The following is a 7,635-nucleotide window of genomic DNA, read 5'->3' on the forward strand; positions in this document are numbered from 1 at the left end:
TTTTTTGTATTTTTAGTAGAGACGGGGTTTCACTGTGTTAGCCAGGATGGTCTTGATCTCCTAACCTAGTGATCTGCCTGCCTCGGCCTCCCAAAGTGCTGGTATTACAGGCTTGAGCCACCACGCTCGGCCCTAATCATTTTATAAAGTCATATCTGTATAAAAACAAACACTAAAGAGAATAAATAGATCTAACTAAAGTGACAAGAATAATTGTAAATAAATACCAGATTTTAAACAAGAATCTGTAAAAATTTTACTACCTAAGGATTTTCACTCAAAGAAGAAAAAATATGGCCAGGCACGGTGGCTCATGTCTGTAATCCCAGCACTTTGGGAGGCTGAGGCAGGTGGATCACCTGAGGTCAGGTGTTTGAGACCAACCTGGCCAACATAGTGAAACCCCATCTCTATTAAAAATACAAAAAATTAGCCAGGCGTGGTGGCAGATGCCTGTAATCATAGCTACTCAGGAGACTGAGGCAGGAGAATCCCTTGAACCAGGGAAGTGGAGGCTGCAGTGAGCAGAGATGGTACTATTTCACTCCAGACTGGGTAACAAAAGCGAAACTCCATCTCAAAAAAAAAAAAACAAAAACAAACAAAAAAAACATAGTAACACCAAGCTTGCAGGATGGTGAGCTAACAAATACATTTTATCTTAATGGAAACTCATGTAGCATTCAGTAACATTTCTGGATGAAGCTTCAAGTTACTGTTGCACATTTGTGAAAAACTGATCCAGTAGTGTGTCCTCTAATTTTAATTCCTCCTCTTCATTTAAAGTATTAGCAGGAGCATCATTACATGGATTGTCTAGCATGTCTTCCCTCAATCCAATTGACTCCTCCTTTTGATCCTCATCAAGTATTAACCTCAACTGTCTATGCCCTGGGTGCATTCATTAACGTATCATTTCCTAGGGACTGACTATTACTTAGCAGCTTTGCCTGCCTTCTTTCTAAGGCCATTTGTTTATTTCTCTCAATTTTCTGTTGTTGCTCTTCTGTTAGGCTTCTACTTGACTCAGAAGCAAAGATGAGTTTGTCAGAAAGGGATCTAATTCAGTAGTGGTTACATCATGTCCATTATTTTGCACAACTTCATCATTATTGCTAATAAAATCTTCAGGTAAAACAGGGAGATCAAGTCGAATTTGTTTTAAACAAGTCTGAACTTCCTTTTCATTTCCCGGGTATTCAACTCTGTCAATAAAATCCTCAAACTGCAGTTTAGGGAATAGCCTATGTGCCCAGTGCTCCACGTGTCTGATCAGAGTCTTCAAATCTTCAGCCTCATGACCTTTACCTTTGAATTTTGCCTTATCAAATACATGCCTTAAGGCTGGAAGTCCTTTCTCTGAAATTAATCTCTGAGCATCCAGCTTGAGTATATTTCTTTTAACTGTTCTCTTTGGAGGTACGGGAACAGGTGCTCTGCTTCCTGACTCTTCATCAGGTTCAGCCCCTTCATCATCTTGTCTCTCTAGAGCTAGATTGCAGGTGGGAAAAGAGGAAAAGTTTCATCTTCTACATGCTCATAATCAGGTAGGTCAATCATGCCATTCTCTTGTGGTTCTATCATCTTTTCCTCTCACGCAGAAAGCAGAGGCCACAGCGTGGAGCTCCAGGGTTCTCACTTTCACACTTTCCCCTTTGGGTTGTTGTTTTTTTTTTTTTTTTTTTTTTTTGAGACGGAGTCTCCGCCTCCCAGGTTCAGGCGATTCTCCTGCCTCAGCCTCCCAAGTAGCTGGGATTACAGGTGTGTGCCACCATGCCCGGCTAAGTTTTGTAGTTTTAGTAGAGATGAGGTTTCATTATGTTGGGCAGGCTGGTCTCAAACTCCTGACCTCATGATCTGCCCACCTCAGCCTCCCAAAGTGCTGGGATTACAGACGTGAGCCACTGTGCCCAACTTCTCCTTTTCTTTCTTGCTGTCTTCTCTCTTCTCTCCCTCTCTCTCCTTTCCTCCATCTCCCCTTACTTTTCCTCCTCCTTTCCTCCCACCCTTGTCCCACTCTCTCCCCAAGCTCTCCAGTACTCCTAGCCTCATACCCAACCTGTGGGCATCTCCCCAAGTTGTTCCACCAGCTCCTCAGACTGCCCCCCAGCCACCCTGCTCCTCCCCGAGTGCTCCCAGCCCTGTTGGTGGCTCCTCCAGCCTCCTCCATTGCTCAAGTCAGAACCCAGGGTTCCTCCTGAGCTGGTCAGTTGACTCAACCCTTGGACCCATTACTGGCCAGGCTCATCTACCTCCTCACCTTCCCCAGGTCCCCGCTGGCTGCTTTCTTCCTGCCCCTGCTCCTGGCTCCCATCTTCCCCAAAAATCACCTCCTAAGGGCCGACATGGGACCTTGGGTGAGGGCCTGGTACTTTCTGGATAAAGCCCCTGCTCTCGAGCAAGACCTGTTGGCCCCTCCCCACCCAGCCAAGCATCCTCATCACTCCCGCATGTCTGTAGTAGGGCCTGGCCTCCCCAGGGCCTCTGCACACGCTGCCTGCTCTGCCTGGGAAGCCCTGTCCCTCCTCTCACCCCTGTCATAGGCACACATTCTGTCCCAGGCAACTCGGCGGACCATGAGCTTCCCCTCTCAATAGCCACTGGGTTGTCCCTCTGTGCTCCCCGTTTCCTGCCCGCTTCCCTCCCAGGGCAGGTCCCTGTCCAGCATGGAATGTCACACTGCAGTGTGAGGGACTTGGCCCAGGTTAGAAGTAAGAAATCCAAGTAAAGGCCAGGCTCGGTGACTCATGCCTGTAACTTCGGTGCTTTGGGAGGCTGAGGCAGGAAGATCATTTGAGGCCAGGAGTTCGTGTCCAGCCTGGGCAACATAGCAAGCCTCATCCCTACCAAAAAGAAAAAAGAAAAAAAAATTAACTGTGTGCACTGGCGCACACCTGTAGTCCCAGCTTCTCGGGAGGGTGAGGTAGAAGGATCGGTTGAGCCTGGGAGGTGGAGGTTGCAGTAAGCTATGATCATTGTACTCCAGCCTGGGCAACAGAGAGAAACCCTGTTTCTAAAAATAAATAAATAAATAAATAATAATTTAAAAATCCAGGTAAAGACTGGCCAGGAGGAATCCCTAACAGAGCCAAGAAGAGGCCACCTATGTGGAACCCCAGAAGAGCAGAGCTGGGGAGGTCTCTGACATTACAAGCCCAACCCCTTCATGCCCTGGCTGGGGAGGCTTATCTCCTATCCCAGGATCCTAGGCAGGCACCCCCAGACCCACGGGTGCTGGGCTGTTTGCTGTGGGGCACTCCCTGAGGCGGAAGCGCCGCTGCTGGTTGGGCCACCCTGCAGGCAGTCCAAGGCCTGTAGCCTGTAGTCTCCACCATTGTCTGGACCATCTTGCCCATACACTGAAAGAGAAGGATGATAATCTCCCTGCACTCAGCCACTTCCCCTGCCAGAAGGAGCCGGTGCTGCAGAAGAGAAAAGGGGTCTTTATGCCCCACAGGCAGAAGGGCACCACTCCCCTCCTGGTCCCCCCAGGATGACCTCTGGTGAAAGGACTCTTTGTAAGGCTCCCGAGTCTGGCCATGGCTGACACAGAGCCCTCCCCAATTGGGGGTGGTGGCAGACAGCTGGGGGAGCTCTGTCCGGGTGAGGTCACAGGCCATGGTTGGGGAGGCCTCTGAGCCTTAAGACCTGAGGAAGAGGCCATTTGATGGCAGGAAATGAGAGAGGACACGCCCCCTGCAGCATGTAAGAGTGGGGTTAGACTTGCTGTGCCTGGGTCCAAACCGGCCCTGGTCTCTTAGCAGCTACTGCAGAGTGAGTTCCTTGTGGAATTGGTCACACAGGAGGCGATGCCCACCCCACCTCCTTCTCACCTACTCTCCCCTCACCCACTATGTTTCATTGTTTGTTTGTTTGTTTTTTCCAAAGATGGGGTCTTGCTATGTTGCCCAGGTTGGTCTTGAACTCCTGAGCTCAGTCAATCCTCCCACCTCAGCCTCCCTCCCAAAGTGCTGGGATTACAGGCATGAGCCACCACTTTCGGCCATGCTGTTTGTTTTTGTTTTTGTTTTTGTTTTTAAGAGACAGAGTCTTACTAGAGTGCAGTGGTACAATCACAGCTCACTGCAGCATTGAATTCCCAGGCTCAAGTGGTCCTCCCACCTCAGCCTCCTGAGTAGCAAGGACTACAGGCACGTGCCACTGCAATGGACTTTTTCTATTTCTTGAATCAGCTGGCACATGCCCACCCCCAGGGACTTTGCAAATGCTGTTTTTTCTACTTAGAATGCTATTCTCTGAGATGTTGGAGTTGCTCATTACCTTCTCAAAGGGGCCTGCTCAGCCCACTCCCCATCCGATGCTCCCTCCTGGCTCTTTCCATTGCCCTATCACCTTCCAGCCTACCATATCATAGATAGTGCCTAGCCCGTCATCCCCCATCTAGAAATTCAATGAGGGAATTTCCATTCACTTATTTCATGTCCCGGGGCCTGACATCCAGTGGGTTCCCAGTGAACATTTGTCTGAATTAACAAAGAGATCATGTCCTTTAATTAATCCTTTCTTCCACCCTGAGATGGAGGCACAATGATTCATTTACAGATGAAGGCTCTGGGAACTGAAGGATGTTTCCCAAGTTACACAGTGAGAAAGAGCTAGTATTGGGATTCAGATTTGGGGCTGTCTGCCCCCCACCCCACATGGCTTTCACCAAAGTGCTTCCTACCTACCTGGTGACAGCCACCCACACACACCACGCCCCCCTGCCTGGCTAGGCTCCAAAGGTAGAAGGGCTTGTCCCTAAAGGAATGTTCCCAAGGATGCCTATCAGAGGCAGCTCTGAAGTTCAGGACCACCCAATCCCTCCCTTGCAGGGTGAAAGGATCCCAACTCCAGGTCCTCAGGCAGAGCCCAGCCTGCAACCTTCCCTTCCTAGGAGAACAGGAGAGCAGCCGCATCCCTCCCCAACCTCACCCCTGCAAGCCTGACACTACCAAGCTTCGTACCAGCAGGACAGGCTTCGACTTTCTGCAACCTTAGCACCTCACCCGTCAAATAGGGCAGTACCACCTGTCCAGCAGGTGCATCTGTGAGGAACAGGTGAGAATGTACAGGAAGGGGCTCCCAGGACCTGAGCTGCAAAGCTGCAGGCATAAATGTCACCCTTGCCCCGCTGCCAAGGCTGGAAGCAGGCAGGAAGTGAGGAATGGGAATGCCAGAAAAGAGCTCACCCCTGCCCCACTCCCCCAAAGCTGGAGAAAAAGGCTGAGCCAGGGGCCACCAAGGCCATGAGTCAGCCTCCCCTGAAAAGCCAGGCAGGGGGCTCAGGTCCTCCTCCATGGGTGGGGAGGGTCTCCCTGGGGAACAGCAAAGCCACCCAGGCCAGGAGCCATGTGGAATTCATCTCTCCCAAGCCTATGGAAGGGTCTAGAGTGATGCTGACAGCAGCTGGCTGGACTGCACTGGCCCCTGGAAAGGGGGATTTCCTTACAAAGGCCAAGCTTGGTGCCCCCTTGGGGGCTACCTACCCCCTTCTCTCAGACTACTTTGCATGGCCCCCTCCATCCTGCCACCCCCATCCCCCGGCAGCCGCCACAGTGCCCAAAGGGCCCCTCTGAGCCAAGAACAGGACTTCAGAGAATAGCAAGACAGTCCCTTCCCGGTGCAGATGGGGAAATCGCCGCAGGGGGCAGCACTGAGCTGCCTGGGTCTGCACGGCCAGCTAGTGGCAGGGCTGGAGATGGGGCCCAGCTGGGCCTGGCCCCAAGGCCTGGCCCTCGGCTCTGCCCTGAAGACAACTCACTCAGGTGCATACGCCCCCTGTGCTTCTGGGTTGGACCCTCTGGCACAGGCAGGCTCTGACCCCAGAGTGGGGACACCATTCATTACCCCATTTCACCCGATCTCTCACCAGCCCCCAACCACCGCCTGCTCTAGCCACAGGAACTTCTTGCAGTTCCCTCAAACTGGCCAGGCGGTCTCCAGCCTCTCCAGCTACAGGCCTTTTCCTTTCTTTTTTCTTTCTTTTCTTTTTTTTTTTTTTCTTTTTTTTTTTTTTTTTTGAGACAGGGTGTTGCTCTGTCACCCAGGCTGGAGTGCAGTGGCATGATCACTGCTTATGCAGCCTTGACCTCCCAGGCTCAAGTGATCTTCCCGCCTCAGCCTCCCAGATAGCTGGGACTACAGGCGTGCCACCACACCCAGCTAATTATTTTATTTTTTGTAGAGATGGGGTTTCACCATGTTGCCCAGGCTGGTCTTGAACTCCTGGGCTCAAGCCATCCACCTGCCTTGGCCTCCCAAAGTGTTGGGATTAAAGGCATGAGCTACAGCACCCGGCCCCTCCAGGCCTTTGTCCATGACGTTTCTTTAGCCTAGAAATGTGTTTCTCCTCCTTTCCCTGGTCAGCTTGTACCCATCCCTCAGCTCTCAGTGCAGACAGTAGACATGGCTTCCTCCGAGAAGCACTCCCTCTTTCCTCTCACCTGCCCCCATGAAGGTGGGGTTACAAACCCCTCTCTGGACTCCCACTCAACAGGAAAGCTACTCTGCAGGGCCCATGGCTCAGCCCCAGATCCTAGCGGCACAGCCGGTACACAGCAGTGGCTCACTGTTTGCTCACTGAGGGGACCAGTGAACAACAACGAAAGGACACTCACAGTGGAGGGGCTCCAGGATGAGAGCCGGTGCAATCCCCTCCTCTCCCACTCCCTCTTCTGGCCACTCCAGGTGCTGGGGAGCTGGAAGGGAGACTGAGAGGGGCAGGAGCTGCCACTTTCACCCTGTCTGTGGCCTCCCCTTGGAAGTGCCTGCTCCACCCTCTGCTCGTCAGACTCTTTCTCACTTCTGCTCCAGAGCCCCTGCGGCGCACCTCTTCTTCACTCTCTATTTTCCTCTTCAAATTCCAGAGAGAGGAATCCAACAGCCGTGGCCTGGCACTGGCCGGCCCAGGAGATCATCATGCAATCGTCTTCAGCCAGCAGCCCGGGGCAGGTCCACACCCCAGGGTGATTCACTCAGAAATCCACTCATTCTTTCATCACTGTGCCCGGCACTGTCCTAGGGGCAGGGGATCCAGCAGGGAAGAAACAGATGGGGCCCTGCCCTCCCGGGGCAGACAGTCCAGGGAGAATCTTCTCTCCTCCCCATGTTTATAGAAGCCTCAGACTTCCCACCTGGTAAAGATTTCTTCATTTCTCCTCTCCTCACCACAAAACCCTTCTATGCAGCTGAGACACAGTTGGGGGCCCAAGAAGGAGGTCAACCACAAGGACCACATGAGGACCCTAAGACAATGACAACTACGGTTACCATGACAACACTCACTGTGAGCTGAGTCCTGCCTCAAGCCTGTTCCATCTGCTATCAGTGAATCCCTGCCATACCCTAGGAAGGTGCACATGGATGTTATTCCCATTTCTGTGAAAGGGGAAAGCACAGTGAGGTTAATGTCACATCCTCAGGTCGCAGAGCTCAGGTTGGTAAACACTGGAGCCAGGTTTAGTCCAAGTCATCACACCCTGAAGGGAAGGGCTGAGCCACTGAGCCACTTGGTTTTTCCCACTCAGAAGGGCACATCCATTGGTTCATTGCCCTGCAATGATCCTGCACCATCAGAGGTGTAAGGCCTCCACTAAGCCTGCCTTCTGGACGGAAGAAGGTGTTGGGCAGGGC

The 7,635-nt window shown here is 52.0% G+C and overlaps 1 pseudogene; it reads right to left on the minus strand.

The window, feature by feature from the left end:
- Positions 1 to 661: 661 nt before the first annotated feature.
- On the minus strand, positions 662 to 1,584 carry LOC116470599 (TIMELESS-interacting protein-like; annotated as a pseudogene).
- Positions 1,585 to 7,635: the final 6,051 nt, after the last annotated feature.

This window comes from Hylobates moloch, unplaced genomic scaffold (genome assembly GCF_009828535.3).
Source record: "Hylobates moloch isolate HMO894 unplaced genomic scaffold, HMol_V3 SCAFFOLD_6, whole genome shotgun sequence".
NCBI classification, from domain to species: domain Eukaryota; kingdom Metazoa; phylum Chordata; class Mammalia; order Primates; family Hylobatidae; genus Hylobates; species Hylobates moloch.